The sequence below is a fragment of the Acomys minous genome (genome assembly GCF_964271855.1).
Source record: "Acomys minous genome assembly, chromosome: 6".
NCBI classification, from domain to species: Eukaryota; Metazoa; Chordata; class Mammalia; order Rodentia; family Muridae; genus Acomys; species Acomys minous.
Window position 1 is genome coordinate 114,622,519 of NC_140487.1, and position 18,220 is coordinate 114,640,738.

The following is an 18,220-nucleotide window of genomic DNA, read 5'->3' on the forward strand; positions in this document are numbered from 1 at the left end:
GCAGGTTTGTTCTTGAGAAAAACTTTTTGATCACGCACAGTGTTTAACTGTCCCTCTGTCCCTGTCCTGCATAACTTTAAAAACAAACAACCAAGTAAAGAACAAAAAGAGGGTGGAGAGGTGAAAGAAAAGGCAATACCCAAACAACACAGCTTCTTCACCTCTCACAGCACGTCTCCTATGCTGCCATCTACTGGGCTCTGGACAACCCTGCAGCTGGGATGAAGGGTATACATTCTCTTCCAGGTGCCCCTGAGACTCTCCAAAAACACAAAACCTATCATGTCTCCTTCCAAATATCTCAAGTGCCTTGGTGAAAAACCAATGGCTGAGGGACATCTGCAACTAAAAGCTTGACTGGGCCTTTTCAGATGCCAGTCAGAAAAAGAACCAAGGTTTAGACTCTTGTTTTCAAGCTGTGGATTGTGACCCTTTTGGGATTTGAATGGCCTTTTCACAGGGGTCGCATATCAGATAGACTGCACATGAGGTGTTAACATTGCTATTCCTAGCAGTAGAAAAATTACAGGAATGAAGTAGCAGTGAAATTAATTTTGTGGTTTTGAGTGCTGCCACGATGTGAGGAACTGCATTAAAGGGTCTCAGCATTACAAAGCTTTAGAATCTCTTGCCAGGAGCTCTGTGAAAAAGCTCTCTGTCCATAAGCGATGTTCTTGTGCTCTGTACTCCAGCATGTACTCCAGCATAAGAATCAAATGGGTTGCTGATTAAACAAGATGTTCTTCCAAGTATATACTCAAGTCTTCAGACTTTCAGAGAAAGTACACTGTTGCCTCAAACCTGAGAGCTGATTGACATTACACCATTTTGCCCATGAAAATGTCAGCATTATCTCCTGAGAGTGACCTTCTGCTTTGTCATCACATGCCTGAGATGTATACAAATTGACCTGGCGAATAAAGTTAAGGGGTCCTGCAATATTGATTGCATGCCCTCTGAAGCCTATCCTGTGTTTCCAGTTATGTCTTACCTCAGTTTCTTTTTTCTGTTCTTTCATTTCTCAATCCTCAATCCCTGATCTGGATCTGTTTCTTACTGTCTGGAACAGGCTCTGGCAACTACTGATGGAGAACTGTTCACAAATTGTCAGCAGAGAAATTTACACTAGACCAGAGCTAAAGCAATGCTGATAGGTTTGGTGTTAAGATGTTTTTGATAATGAATATGCCTTGCCTACTGATGAGAGATCTGGATTCTCATCCAAGCCCCTTAATCCCAGGATACTGAAACTTGCAGGCTGCCAGCCTTACATACACAGAGAGCTCTCCTCTCAAAGGGGAAATAGAAGGAAAGAAGGGAAAGAAGAAGGGATAATGGGAAGGAGAAAGCCTTCAGATGGAAGTGTTGGGTCACAAACTATGGTCCCACAGATGGAGCCACACCTCAGCAGCTGATGTAGCCAGGAGGAGCAGACAGGTAGCCCCTCTGTGACCTTCCACCATGGGCTAAACTTCTCATGTCACCCAGAAGCAGAGACAGACTGGTTACAAGCTGGTGCTCTCTGTTAATTACATGCCACAGGATCCTCCTCAGCTCTCTGAAACCATAAGAAGGAAACTCCACTTTGCTTTTGGAACAAAATGCCTCTCGAGAACTCCTGCTATGCTCTCTGTAGCATTAAATAGCTTCTAATAAACTGGCTGCCCAAATGAGCAGTCTTGGGCTGGCAAGATGGCTCATGGGTAATGGTACTTTTTGCTAAGCGTGACTACCTGATTGGAGGCGAGGAACCCCCAGAGAAGAGAAATGACTCCCACAGGATGTCTTCTGAGCTACACACAAAAATAATTCAAATGTTTTTAAGGGTCAGTCTGACTCAGTGTCCCTCTCAAACCCGAGGCCTTCCAGAGTGGCCCAGATGGAAAAGCAACTGTTGTTTGTGGGCATGCTGGAGTTGACAGTTCAGAGTTCATAAGTAGACAGGGTTCAGTGGCCCTCAAGTTCAGACATGATAGGCCTGAAGTAAAAATTGTCAACTGCGCAGTTTACTGGGGATCTCCCCTCCCCTCCTTCCCTCTGTCCTCTGGCCATTAGAATCACATTTAAGATGCCTTAGTGTCTTTTTTTCTAATCTTTTCTCTAATATGGAAATAACAGGATGTTATTTGTTGTGCCTTGTTTTGTGTTTCAAACATGGTTTCTCTGTGTAGCCTTGGCTGTCCTGGACTCACTTTGTGGACCAAAATGGCCTCAAACTTCTGTTTCAGACTTGCTTCGGTTGAAGATGTGTGCTACCATGCATGGCTATCATGGACTGCTTAGATAGTGATTTTTTGTCATTTATATAGACAGTTACTCATCAGTTTTCTGTTTAAAAGATTGGAATTGTTCCATACATGCGCTGCCTTGTTTTCATTCTGCTTCTTCTAAGGTGTTCTGGAAGCAGCCCTTTCAACGCTATGATAGAACTATCTCCATTCAAATGAAAAATACATCTCATTGTTTCTAAACTGTGGGATTTACACACACACACACACACACACACACACACACACACACACACCTCCAAAAGTAGCACATATGGATGAGTGGACTGGTCCTTTTGTAATGTTCCATATGACAGCTGAGAGAATGCCTGAGCCATCTCTCCAACTCAATTCCCCTGGTATAAATTCTTTGTTTTATTGCCTGTTTTCAGGTCACATATTAGTTCAGGGCTGGTGGCTACTCAGGTTACACTCACATACAGTGGCCTCTTTCTTTCCTTACTTGCTACAGGGAGATGGCAGGCTTACTACTGAGAGACTCCCTGTGAACTCTTTTCCCCAGAGGAAGCTCTTTCCAATGCACCTATGCAAACCCCTAAGCAATCAGAGGACAGATGTGTGATATGTGATGTATTTACACAAATTTAAGGGCAATGTGATGGGTATGTGTTGACTAAAGGGCAGTGTGATGGGCCTGCAGTAACTAGAGGGCAGTGTGGTGGGCATATGTAAACAAAAGGACAGTGTGACCAGCATATGATAATTAAAGTACAGTGTGAAGGGCATGCATTAACTAAAGGACTATGTGATAGGCATGCATGAACTAAAGCTCAGTGTGATGGGAATACACTAACTGAAGGGCATTGTGATGGACATACATAACAAAAGGACAATGTGATGGGCATACTTTAACTAAAAGGCAGTATTCGCTCCTTTCCCTGTATTCTACTTTCCTTTCTGTTGCCATGATACAACACTCTGACTTATATGCAAATTAGAGGAGAAAATAATTTACTTAGCAGACATGTCCATGTCCCCAAACCAATGTTGGGGTAAGTTGAGGCAGGACTCTGGAGGAACATTGCTTGCTGACACAATCTCTGGTTTAACTGGAAGACTAGTGCTTAGGTAGTTTTCTTACGCAGCTCAAGTGCATCCATCTAGGGAATACCTAGATCCTCTGGCCTAGACCCTCCTGCATTAATTAATAATCAGGTCAATCTCTTACAGACTAAATACGATCTAAATGATTCCTCAATCCAGGCTTTTCCCTCAGTGGTCATATCTCCTAAATCCTGGTGATACTTGGATCTGCATCTTCCCAAGAATCTTACATTTGTTAATGTAAGTAAAAGGTGTATATGTACCAGATAGTAGATCACTCAATTCCTTTCATGTTAATTATTGGTTGATATAAAAAAGGGTCCATCCCTTCGTGGGCTCTGCCATCTGTATGGTGGTTCGACTGGGTCATATAAGATACACAGCCGTAATGGGACTGTGTTGGCACATGCCTGGGCAGAGGCCAGTGACTCTCTGAGTGCAAGGCCAGTGGTCTGCAGATCAAGTTCCAGAGCAACAAGTGTGCATAGAGAGACTCTTTCCCAAAAGAGCCAAAAAGGAGAGGGAGGAGGGGGATTAAGAACAAGCTGAACATTGAGGCAAGGGGAGCAAGCTAGTAAGCAATACCCCTCCATGTTTATGCCTCAGGATGCTACCTTGGCTTCCTTGATGGTGAACAGCAACCTGTAAGCTGAAATATTCAATCCCTGCCCAACTGCTTTTCATCATGATGTTAATTGCAGCAACATAGAAGAAAACAAGGACATGCACTTTGTCATCCAGCACTCTGGAAGTTTATCTGTATGGCTCATATAGGCTATTGGGGGAATGAGAGATGTGAGTAAGAAAAATGTAGAGAAGAGACTGAAGGCACATATCTGAATGGACCATTTGGGGAACATGGAAACTTAACTTGCTTTGCACTGAATCTGTCCAAGTCCAGCCTTAATTTAAAATGGTTACCAGAGCAACACAAAAGCAGAAGACTCGGCTGGAGGCTGCCAGAGTGAAGTACCAGAAACTGGAAAGTTTAAGTAATAAGAAAGTTCCTACCTAGAGAAGAGGAATGCTGGCTTGTTCATCTGAGATCAAAGTTTTGTCAAAGGCTGGATTCTCCACAGGGGTCTCCAGGGAACTCTCAGATGCCCACTTTCTCTCTGTGTCCTCCTAGTTTCTTCCTTCTGTGTCCTGACCTCTTCATATGAGGACAGGAGCCATGCTGGTACAGCGTGACCATGATGGATTCATTTTAAGTCAATCACTATTCAAATCCCTAATTTACAATAAGATTAAGAATCTTTTACATGTTATAATATAAAGTACATTAGTGGCATATCACACAATCCTACAGGACAAGCAGTTGTAGAAAGAGCTAACAGTACCTTGAAAGAGATGTTTATTAAAAAAAAAAGAAGAGTAAAGATCCCAGTGGACAGACAAAATAATGCTTTGTTGATTTTAATATTCTTAATATTTGTGAAAGACACAACAGCAGCTGAGAGACATTACATTATAGTGAAACCTTAGGAACCAGAACTTCCAATATACTATAAGGATCTGTTGACACTGGACTGGAAACCTGTAATAGTTTTGAGATTGGACATAGTTATGTTTACTCTTCCTTTTTGTTTAATTAACAAAGGAATCTTAGGGCTACTTGGTCCTGGTGACATGCCATATTTTCATACAGCATGAATATTAGAGCTGCATCCTCTACCTGTTATCATCACAAATTCTGTTATTGCACCTTTTGCTATTCTACAACCAGGGATCACAGGGGATGTAAAAATTATTTAATATAGGTTTATGTATAACATTCCTGCAAAAAGATGTTATTTAACTATTTTGCAGTTTTTGTCATGAGCCCTAATGTTCTATCTCATTGTAGCCATTGTTACCTGTTATTCTCTCACAGCTTTGATATGAGCACATTGCTACGCATCTGATAGCATGGGTTTGCCAATGCTCATTAATAGTATGAGATTATACACTCCAGGAGAATCTGCCTAGGGAATGGTGCCATCCACCCTGGGCATTAATTAATAGTCAAGTCTAACTCCTACAGACATGCCCACAGACTAAATGTGATCTAAAGGGTTTCTCAATCCAGAATTTCCCCTCAGTGAAAAACTCTGCTAAACCCTGGTGACCCTTGCATCTGCAGTTTCTTGGGAATTTTTAAAATGTAAGTCAAGGTGTATACCAGAAAGTAGACTACTCGATTCCTTTCAGAGTGTAAAATCCAGACCTTGGCCAAGTCTTTTCTCTCCTGCGGTTGCATTGTGTTCCTCGGTGCTCATTTTTGTTGAGAAAAACATATAATATGACCAACTGTTCTAAGACCGATTTAACCTAAGAATCTTCTCTAAGTAACCAAGTGTGGTCACTGGTGTGTCATAGCTTCAGCTGTCCATTTGATACAAATCTACAATCACCTGGAAAGAAGGAATGTCAGCAGAAAAACCCTCTCCATCTTGACTGTAAGTTGATAGGGAAAGGTCCAACCCTTTGTGGGTCCTGCCATTTCTAGATTGCTTAGCCTGGTCCATATAAGAAACACAGCTGTAATGGGGCTCTGGTGGTCCATATAGCAGTAGAAACTGGTAAATTTCTGAGTACCTGGCAGTCTAGTTTACAGAGTGAGTTCTAGAACAACAAGTGTGCCTAGAGAGACTCTGTCTCAAAAGAGAAAAAAGGAGAGGGGGGAGAGAGTAGAAGAGCAGCAGAGCAAGGAGGCATGGGGAGCATGTTGGTAAGCAATATCCTTCTATGTTTCTGCTTCAGGATGCTACCTTGTCTTCCTTGATGCTGGACAGTAACCTGTAAGCTTAAATATCTCTAGCCATGCCCCATCTGCTTTTGGTCATGATGTTAATCGCAGCAACAGAAAGGAAAATTAGGAGTCCACCCTTGTCATCCAGCATTCTGGAGGGTTATCTGTGTGGCTCATATGCTGTTCAAGAATGACAAGAGTGAGTCAGATGAGTGGGCAGAAGAGACTAAAGGCAGGTGTCTGAACTGACCATTTGGGGAACTGGAGGAGTTACTATCTGGAAACTGGCTGTGCCCTGTATCTGTGCAAGTCCAGTAACACAAAAGTACAAGATTCTCCTGGAGGCTGCCAGAGCAAAGCACCACAAACTGGAGAGCTTAAGTAACAGGAAAGATCCTATCTGGAGAACAGAAAGTCTGAATGTAGGGTCTTAGATCAACTCTCTGGCAAGAAATTAGCATGTCTGGAGGGATCTCTAGTGAACTCTCAGGTGTTAAACTTATTGCTCTGTCCTCCTAGTGCCTTACCTCTGTTTCTGACCTCTTTATATAAGGAGAGCAGCCATGCTGGTAGAGAATCCCCACGATGACTTCACTTTAATCCAATCACTATTTAAATCCCTACCTTACAATGGTGCTGCAAATGTATCCAATAAGATCAAGAAACTATTTGCCACTTATAATGTAAAGCACATTACTGGTATACCACACAATCCTACAGGAAAAGTTGTTGTAGAAAGAGCTGATTGCACCTTAAAAGAGGTGCTTATTAAACTAAGAGGAAGAGTAAAGGTCTCCAGGGACAGGTTAAATAATGCTTAATATTGGTGAAAAAGAACAACAGCAGCTGAGAGACATTAGATTATAGAAAAAACTGAAGAACTAGGACAACCAATATAATATAAGGATCTGTTGACAATGGAATGGAAGTTTGTAATAGTTTTGAGATGGTGGTGTGGCTATGTTTATGTATCTACTGGGAATCAAAAATGTGGTTGCTAACAAAGTTCATAAAGATTAAATCTGATCGCAGAAGACCTCCTACTACCTGAAAATTGAATGTCTTTGCATAGCAAGGGAATCTCAGGAATTCCTGGCATGTGATTCTTTCATACAGCATGGCTATTACAGCTCAAACAGAGGTACAGAGTTCATGCCTTATACCTGCTCAAAAATAGGACAGAAATTTATCTTTAGAAAATTTGTACACCTTGCATACTTCAGAAATATATATGTGTGCACATATATATGTATCTATACTAGTATTTTTAAAGGTTGCTTATTTTTAGAGCAAAAGGCCACATAATAATGAAGACATGGCAAATAGCACAGGTGATTCGAAGACTGCCTCAGCTACTCAGAATGTGCATGCAAATCAACATTAAAAAGGTGAGCCAAGGGCTGGAGAGATGGATCTGCCACTAAAGGCTAGGCTCACAATAAAAAAGGGCCAGCCCAAAGAATCAATCCCACAAAAACTGGACAGAGTTTTTCCAGCACTTGGTCAATATCTTAATTTTTGTAAGGGTACCCTAAAGATGTTTTTACCCCCAGACAGCAAAAGGTAATTTTATGAACATGCCACACCCATTCCCAGTAGCTGTGGTGGGTGTTTGTGTTGAGGTATCAATGTTTGTTATTGTCTAGGGGGTTGGTTATAAGTTAGTAAAGGTTACATTTAGGGATTTCTTTCTTTCTCCCCTCTATCCTTCTTACTCTCTTATCTTTCTATTCTGTCTAGTGGTAGGGGAAAGGAGAGAAAAAGGGAATGATAAAAGGGGGATATTGAATTATAGGATAAAAGGTAGACTATTGAATCTACTATCCTCAAATATTTTACACTGGTATTGTATATTGAAAGAAATTTAAGATTATTTTGTTGCACTTATGTTTAATATATTGCACATATTATATATTGATTGGAATTTAAGATTATTATGTTCAGCTTTTGCTTAATGTATTGTACATATGCAACTCATTTGAAAACATGATGTAACATTCTAGTCGTATGGAAGCTACCTATGGCAAACTGTTCAGGATGGTTGGAGATACAGGTTAGTAGTTAGTCTCCTATAACTTTTACTTGCAGTCTTGTTAGATATTAGTTTAGTAAATTACAGAATACACCTTATTAAGACTCTAGTATATGCTTTCAAGGTTATGCAGGTAGTACATAGCTAAAAACATGCAATGTTTGTCTATTTAGATATAGCGAGAGATATAAGTAGTTTGAATGATCAATAGATAAATGTGTATATATGTAGGTAGATAAAGAGATATGATTATGCACTATAGTAAATAAATAGATGATCATCAAACACTTCAGAGATCTACAGAATATGGCATTTAGTAAGAAGGGACCTTTCTGACAGAGAGACACAACCACTCCTGTCTGCACCTCCAATCTACTTCGATGAAGAGGATGGACATAAAAGAAACAAATGTGGCAAAATAGCCACTGGACCATAAAACTGTTCTTGCCTCTACTGCTGTTAGCAGACTGACTGTTCAAATTTTATGAAGCCTGACACTTGGAAATTGACTATCCATCATTGCAGAGACTAGATGGTCCAGTCCTTCAAAATCCCTGCTTCACAGAAAAGGCTGTCAGATATTCTCGGCCAGTAGGATGAAGATTGGATGCCTCAGGAATATAGAAAAACCTTTGGTGACTGTCTAGGTAGTCAACTGTCTGTCATGTCTGTACATTTGTAATCAGCTTGCCAGCACTTCCTTCATATTAGATAATATTTTTTCTTAATTCTCTGAAGGGGTTGAAGTCTAAATAGCTATAGTATTTCTACAATTAAGTTTTAGGTGTTTAAGAGATAAAGTTATTTTTCTAGGTTCATAAATATAAGTTATAAACATCATTTAGAAAAACATTGGAAATTAAAATAGGACTCACTCAGATAGGATCGATAGTGTAATTCTTTCTCTAAGATTTTCAAACACAAATGAACTAGAGCTTATAAAAGTAATTTTATGAGATAGCTCCCACAATTATTCTTATTGTATATAGTTATTTGTTTGCTACTTTTATTAATTTATTCATATTACATCTCAATTTTTATCCCATCCCTTCTATCCTCCCATGCCTCCCTACCTCCTGCTTTCACCCTATTCCCCTCCCCTATGTCTGTGTCTAAGTGGGACCTCCTCTTCCTCTATAGGATCAAGTCTCTTCTATGTAGCCTGTTATCCTTCCTCTGAGTGCCATAAGGAGTCCCCACCAAGGGTATGTGGTCAAATATGTGACACCGGAGTTCATGGGAAAGTCACTCCCCACTCTCCACTCAACTGTCCATTGTCTAGATCTGGATATGGGTTCAATGTTACTGCACGTTTTGTCCATGGTTGGTGCCATAGTTTGAGCAGAACCCCTGGGCCTAGATCAGCCTATCACAATGTTCTTCTTGTACTTTTCTAGGACCTTCTGGATCCTTCTATGTCTCCATGTCATATATTTCTCTTACCTAGAGTCTCAGTAGGGTGTCCTCACATCTATCCCAATCTCCTGGTTAGTGAAGAGTTCCTTTGGACATACCTTTTGGGCAAGTGCCCAATTACAAGTGAGTAATTCTGCTTCTGGGTAAACTCACCCATTAGGATCATTTCTAGTCCCATCCACTTGTTCACCAATTTCTGGATTTCCTTGTTTTTAATAGCTGCGTAGTATTCCATAGTGTAAATGTAGCACAGTTTCTTTATCCATTTTTCAACTGAGGGACATTTAGGCTGTTTCCAGATTCTGGCTATTATGAATAAGGCCACTATAAACAAACTTGAGCATATGTCCTTTTTTGCTTGTTGAGCCATGTTGTGGGTATAGTCTAAGAAGTGGAATAGCTGTTTTTTTATTAATTTATTCATATTACATATCAATTGCTAGCCCTTCCCTTGTTTCCTCATATTCCTCCCTCCCTCCCTCCCTCCCACTTGTCCCTTCTGCCCTCCCCTATCTCTGTGGGTCTTGAGGAAGCTTTATCCCTGTTTTCTCAGAAAGAGCCAGATAGATTTCCACGGTGGTTGTATAAGTTTGCATTCCCACCAGCAGTGAAATAGAGTTCCTTTTTCTCCACATCCTTGCCAGCATGTGGTGTCACTTGAAGTTTTGATCTTAGCCATTCTAATGTGTGTAAGATGGAATCTCAGAGTTGTTTTGGTTTGCATTTCCATGATGACTAAAGACGTTGAGCTTTTTAAAAATGTTTCTCAGCCATTTGATATTCCTCTCTTGAGAATTCTCTGCTTCTCTCTGAGTCCCATTTCCTCATTGGGTTATTTGGTATGGCAGTGTTTAATTTCTTGAGTTCTTTATATATTTTGGATATTAGACCTATGTCAAATGTATGATTGTTTAAGGTCTTTTCCCAATCTATAGGCTGTCACTTTGTTCTGTTGACAGTGTCTCCTGCCTTATAGAAGCTTCTCAGCTTCAAGAGGTCCCATTTATTAATTGTTGACCTTAAGGCCTGGGCTGTTGGTGTTTTATTCAGCAGTTGTCTGGCATACCAATGTGTTCAGGCTCTTCACCATTTTTCTGCTAACCAATTAAGTGTAGACATCCAGTTAGATGTCCAGCACCATTTGTTGAAGATGCTATAACTTTCCATAGAATAGATTTGGCTTCTTTGTCAAAGATCAAGTGACCATATGTGTTTGGATTCATTTCTGGGTCTTTGATTAGATTCCATGATCAAACAGCCTATTGCTGTTGCTCTGTAGTACAGCTTGAGATCAGGTATGGAGATTCCTCTGGACGATCTTTTATTGAACAGAATTGTTTTTTCTATTCTGGGTTTTTGTTTTCCCATATGAAGTTGAGTTGATCTTTCAGTGTCTTTAAAATATTGTGTAGGTATTTTGATAGGCATTGCATTGAATCTGTAAATGGCTTTTGGTCAGGTGGCCGTTTTTACTATGTTAATTTTCCCGATCCATGTATAAAGGAGATTCCCTCCATCTTCTGATGTCATCTTCAATCTCTTTCTTCAGAGATTTAAAGTTTTTTCTCAAACAAGCCCTTCACTTGCTTGGTTAGAGTTACTCTTAGATATTTTATATTGCTTGTGGCTATCATGAAGGCTTTAGTTTTCCTAATTTCTTCCTCTGCATATTTGTCATTTGTATATAGGAAGGCTACTCACCTTTTTTGAGTTAATTTTGTATCCAGCCAATTTGATGAATGTTTTTGAGCTGTAGAAGTTTTCTGGTAGAAATTTGGTAGTCACTTATGTACACTATCATATCATCTGCAAATAGGGATAATTTGACTTCCTCCTTTTCCATTTGGATCGCCCTGGTCTCCTTTAGATGTCTAATTGCTTTGGCTAGTACTTGAAGAAATATATTGAAGAGATATGGAGAAAGTGGACAGCCTTGTATAGTCCTCAATTTTAGAGGAATTTCCTTGAGACTTTGCTTTACACCTTAAGCTCCTCACTGGGTCAGCAGAGGTAAGCTTCTGCTGATCCCATTCACACTACTGAGGGGATTCAGACTAGCTGTTTTGGGAGCCACTGTTTGATTTTATGATCTGACACATCGGGTCAGTCCAGACACTCCCAAGCATGTAGGAGACCCTGGTAGGCCATAGGAACTATTGCTATATTGGCCCAATTGTCCAGGCTCAGTCCTTTCTGGTCCAAAGACAGGTTCATGCCTGATCAGTCTAGATAGTGGACCAGTCAAGATTGAACACTTTTGCTGGTTCAGTCCCACTGAGCTGTGGGTGCTATTCAGAACCCCTTTCAGACCCTCAGCACCTTCCAGCTTCTCTGAAGAGCATGGGAGTCCCTGCTAGGATGTGGGGACTCTCCTGGCTAGCTTCTATCAGACAAATTTTGCATGCTCAGACTGCCTAGGCTGACTGCCTGGCTCTGCCCCGACCTGCCCAGTCACTACATGCTGTTGCTGGGCATAGTAGGCTTCTCTGCGGCCTCCAGGGCTCCCAGTGGACTGGGGTGATGTGGTTGGGGGGCGTCTGAGGACAGATTTACTTGTTTCCCTGAGACCTCCCCAGGGCACAAGCTCTGCATTCCACTCTCACACATACTGTGCCTGAGCTATAGAGGCCAGCTGCAGTCTGCAGGTTTGTTCCATTCCAAAGTCTGGAGAGTGGGTTCGGGTGTTACATGGCCTGTTGTTTGACCCAGGGCCTAGCCCACCTGTAGTCTGCAGTGTGCAGGACCCCACTCTCCTACTGTTCTCCAGTTCTTACAGTCTGTGGCTCCCAATCTGGTCCCTGGTCTCCATGCCGTAGATCAGATACAGTGTGTGATAGGCACCGCCATCTTGGAACCACCACACTTTAGGGTTTTGAAATATATTCTTATGTCAAATCTACTTCATGAAGAGCCTTTTATAACAGAACTATTGTGTCTTATGAAATACCTGTTCTACATCTGTTGTGATGCCTCAGCTAATGGAAAGTACAACGAGAATGCCTCATCCTGGGAAAAGCACTTTTATGACTCACCCCTGCCAGGTAAATATTCACTGTGGCTTCCTGTGGTCTAAGGGAGGTGAGATAGAAAGACGAAACACTGGGGTGAAAAGAGAAGGAAGCTCTCCACCCTGATGTCTAGTTGGTTTGTCATTCCAGCTGGCAAAGCAAGGAGGCTCCATTCACCCCATATACTGCCAGAACTGCCTGTAGAGATGATGGGGTTCTCTTAAAGACATCTCAGCTAAAAATTCTGAAAGACAAACTAAGGCAGGCCTACTTGTGCCCTGACTGATTTCTAACCATAATACTTTTAGCACTTCTTATTCCTGGCAACACCCCTCATAAATCCAATTTACAATTTTGTGTATAAAGGGAAACTCTTTAACCCATCAACTTGCTGTGAATTACACTGAAAGATGGGGGACCAAGGTGTTACTCTCCCTTGAGAATCTTGTACTCACACTTAGGATGCCTTACTTCTCCCCTGGACATCTCTCTAGTAAGTTGTGTGCTGAAGGGCAATGCTTTAAAAGTCCTTTAATGAGCTCTGCTTCCTGCTGCCTTTTCCTTACACCTTTGCCATAGCAAAGCCAAGGATCCAGCTTGACCACAGATAATGCACTAAGTGGGAAAGGGAACTCCTCAGGCTACACAGCCTGGAGTTCTGACCCAAACCTTGACTTTAAGTAGCAAACCTTATTTGGCTTAAGGATTTGAGGCAAAGACAAAGGGTGCCATCATGGTTGCAGGCTTGTGAGGGTTGAGAGTCAGTCCAGGACTCCCTGTCTGTAGTTTCTGGCATCTTGGACTCCTAGGACTGTACATATGTCACCCTGTGAGTATCTCTCTGAGTACATATTTCTCTTTGGTGTAACAGGGGCAGGGCTCTAATGACTTCATCTTAACTATCTTAAATATTAGTATCTGTTATGACACTATTTCCAAATGAGGTCAAATTCTAAGGCTCCAAGACATGAGTAGGAAATGACATCATGAATGAGGGACACCATTCAACAATTAACATGTTAGAAAATATCTGCTTTAAAAAATAATCTCAATTTATCAAGACAGGGTTTCTCTGTGTAGCCTTGGCTGTCCTGGAACTTGCTCTATAGTCCATACTGGCCTTGAACTCAGAGGTGTACCTGTATCTGCCTCCTGAATGTTGTGATTAAAGGCATGCATTTCCACTTCTGGGCAAATGAAAATCTGTATTTTGGCAAATGAAGTAAATTTGAATTGATCAGTTAGACAGCTGCTTGAATGACCACCGTATAAACTGCAGTGATTACCAACCTCATTTTTCAAAGCGTCATATAAAAATAGTTCACTTTTTTTTCACACTGAGTTCTTTTAGTTTAGCAAAATATTCAAGAATCACTGTCCTTCATTCTATAACCCAGTTTCACAGTGTAAGGGCCAGACAAACTCCATTTTGAAAAAGAAACTTAATTTTGTGTTACACTTGGTTAAGAGCTGAATCTATATACCAGAAAAAACCACATAGCAATCTAAAGAGAAAAATTCCCATAAAAACACAATCTGCTCACCTTGAGACAACATCCCAAGTTCAAATATATTCTCGTCTGGTGAAGTTGACCAGTAATTGGTCTGGCACATAGCAACAACCAATTAGGAGAAGCCAGGCCAAAGTTCCCAACAACACCCCCAGATACAGTCTAAGCAGTTTGAGGTCTGGCATGACTGCTTTAGCCAATCTTTTATAGGACAACTTGTGCCTACAACTGTTACCCAACCTTGAAATGCCAAGGTGCATAACTCCCTGCTTGCAGTTTTTCTTTGCAATCCTATACTGTAAAACCTGTTTCTTTGTCTAAAACCTATAAAAGCCCATCTCAATTTAGACTCGGGGCCACTTTCCTGTATCTGCTGTGTCAGTGCCTAGGAGGTGTGGCCCAGGCTCAAGCTGCAATAAAGATTTCCTTGAGATTGCATTTGGACTTGGGTCTTGGTTAGTCTGTTGCCGGGCCTCTCACAATTTGGACATAACATATGGCTGGGAACCCTAGCAACTTCTGACCCAAGGGGAGTCTAATCCAGCAGTGTGGTTTTGTTCTTGTTTGTCTTTCTCTCAGTCTTACATTAACTTTATGGTCTTGAGACAATTATGTATATATAGTGGTCATGTTGGCTGAGTGTACATACTAGAGAATAGAGTTCACAGGCATCTAGAAGATGTTGCAGATGCCATGGGTGACACAGTGGGCCCCTAATTGTAGATCCTCGGTTTCATGTGTTAGGACAAGGCAGGTTGCACCCATGGCTTGGTATGGGGCCAGTGTCCGATTTTCAGTTTTGCTTCTGATCATATCTTGGGTGTGCTGTTATTCTTACTATTTTCTTCTTGTTGTGTTTATGACTTTCTATTACTCTTTATCTGACTGAGACTTGGATGGAAGGCAGGACAGACCACATCCCCCATATATTTAATAAGTGACTGTTCATTAAGTCACTCTTTTCCCTCACAATGGACAATTTTAGGAAAATTAGTTTAACTATTTAAATGTTTTATGATTTATATTCTAAAAAGTGGCCAAGCTTCATCTCCTGGACATTAGTTCTAACTCATTTCAAACATTCTCAGAAAAAGAAAGAGCAAAAGCTAATAAACTAGCTCTGTTTTTGGAGCCAGGTTGGGAATTTTCTTCCTAGATGAAATTGGCAACAAGCCCAGGGCTGCCTGAACTATAATGATGTGCTCTAAACTCCAGTAGGCCCAGAAGACTCCACATGGTGAGTCAGGGCCAACTAACAACAAAAGGGAGGAATAGGTGGATGAGCGGCGGGAGCTAATATGGTAGTTTTCTTCTCCTATTTAAAAAGGCAAACACTTTGCATCCTGCAAATGCCGGTGTCTCTTTGTGAGCAATGGGAAAAAATGAAAATATATATACAATCTGAGAATATAGAAGCTTAATTTACAAGGATCTACAATATGAGGAGGTCTAAGAAAGTATTGTATAAATGCTAAAAAGTCTAAGGAGTACTTAAAAGTGGGTAAATAAAAGTTATAGAAAAAGTATTTGCGGGTCTTAGAAAGTGCTTAATGGTAAGTGGGAAGGCATAACAGTTACACAATGTTTTAGGTATGAGTAGTAGAGATACAATAATAAATTAAGTCATATAATAATGAGACCAATAGAGTTATGATAAGTTGCTGAAGCACTAACTGCTTATTAATTAGTCAGAAGCTCAAGATTTTAATTTTCCTTTGGTTATCTTCTGAATATCAATCTAAGGTTGCTTCTCATTGTGCGAAAACCAAGTCAATCCAATCAGTATATCATGGTTTTCCAGACTGAAAAATACTGTTTTGCTTTTACAGTCTCAAACATAAGCCTACTCTGGTTGTCTTATAGACCTAATGAAAATTTTTGTCTAGTCTATACTTGTCTAAGCAGATTTTAACCTGGATAACAGACTCCACCCAGAGATCACCTGTAGATTGCAAGCTGCTTAGATCTGGACGTGCTAAATGCTGAGGTAAACCAGTCCTGCAAATGTGACTACTCCCTCTCTCAAGTAGATGGGATAAACAAATATGTTCAGTAAGTGCCCCATTACATAGCCTTTGACTAGCTTTTCAGCCTTTCTGGGCCCCTGATAACCATGTCCTAATGCCAGCCAGAAGAAGCTGCAGAAGACACTACATCATAAATTACCCCACTTAGTAGGCTGAAATGCTATGTCAAAAATAAGACTCTCTGGCAGAAGGTACATATAGGCCCTTAGTTCTGTTTTTCCCAGTCTGGTGAGGCCAAGAGGTCAGGGGGCACTGCTTGCCAAAATCCAGTGCCTGAGGAGTAAGCACCTCTACTATACACCCTGAGGGCACTACTTGACAAAGTTCCAGTGCCCCAACAATCAGGTGTCCTTAAGGCCTGCTTGACAAACTTCCAGTGCCTAGATGCCTCGGATTGATCCTGACTACAGAAGTTCCTGTTAGAGGCTTCTTACCAAAGGCTAGAATTAAACATTAGTAAAAGCTGATACTAATAAAAACTAATACAGTCATTGATGATTCCCTGGGAAAATATAGCTATGTAGAAAATTGTGTCATTCATAAAACTTATTCAGATTTATTGGTAAATTAATATATGAGTTCAAATTCATTATTAAACTATCAACAAACAACTCTGGTAAACAATTTAGAGAATATCAGAAGAATTGATAAAGAAGAAAATTTTAGAGGAACTTTGAAGACTGACAACCTATAGTCAAAATCATTAGGTCTTCATACTCAGCTATGGAAACAAGGAACTAGTTTAGAAAGCAAAGAGATCCTGACCATGCCATTCTCAACAGACATTGGTGCTTACCTAGAAGCAAAAGAAAACAATTTTAAAATTCTAAGTTTCCTTCACTGGATTATAATAAAGATTCCCGAAATTTTTGGGCAAATGGATTGAACTAGAAATTAATCATAATGAGTGAGTTCACTCAGAAGCAAAAAGAGACAAATGGTATATATTCACTTATATCGAGACACTAGCCCAAGAGACATGTCTCATGAAAGACTTTACTTACTAGGAAAGTGGGTCAGAGGGGAGGACATCCTATTGGGACTTTAGGTGAGAGAAGCATGGGAGAATGGGGAAATAGAAGGATCCAGAGGGTCTTGGAAACTTACAATAAGAACATTATGATGGGTAGATGTGGGTCCTGGGGTCCTGCTCAAACTATGGCACCAGCCAAGGAAAATATAGCCAATAAACTTCGAACCCCTACCCAGACCTAGTAATGGACAGGATAGTCTCCATCGTTGAGTGGTGAGGAAGTCCTGACTTTCATACAAACTCTGGTGCCCAAATTTTTGACTATGTCTCCTTTTTGGGGAGGCCTGGTGGCACTCATAGAAAGGATAACAGGCCACCAAGAAGAGACCTGGTACCTTATGAGCATATACATGGAGAGTAGGTCCCCCTTATTCACAGACATAGGAGAGGGGAGTAGGGGAGAAGTAGGAGGGAGGGAGGAATGGGAAGATACAAGGGATGGGCTAACAATTGAGATGTAATATGAATATATTAATAACATATTAAGAAGTAAATTGCATTGAAGTAAAAGTTTATGATGAGGTTAACGGAAGACTTTGGAAAAAGTCCTAATGTTCTAATAGTTTTCTATTGTTTACAAAATTACAGTAAAGATAGAAATTCTGTTGATATAGAAGTTCAAAACAATGTAACCGAGACAGGCATGTTATCTCAGTGAACTACCTGCTCTTCTGAGTAACCTTGACAAACCAGGACTTTCCTGATGTTCTAGAAAGACAAAGGGACCAGCTGCTTTTAAGTAAAAAAAAAAAAGGCCACTTAATATTTTTAAAAGATACCTAAAATAAGGAAAAGAAAGGATTAATTAAGGGTTAAGAAGACAAGTTTAGGGTACCAGGTGGAGGGATTAATCTTTGATCTATTAATCATACGACAAATCAAAACAAAAATCAAATAGAGTTACTTTGTTTAAGACCTTTTGTAACTGCAAGGCTTTACGATACCAATCATAAGGAAGAAAATTCTTAGATTTTGTCCTAAAACTTAATTTTTAGTTCTCAGGAAATTTGCTGTTTGTTTACTTTGTTTCCTTTTTCTTATATACTTATGTAACCAAAAAGATTTCAAGCTGTGTAATCAATGATGAAAGATTTTAAGGAAATAATTTTGTGTATAAATAAAGCTTACAA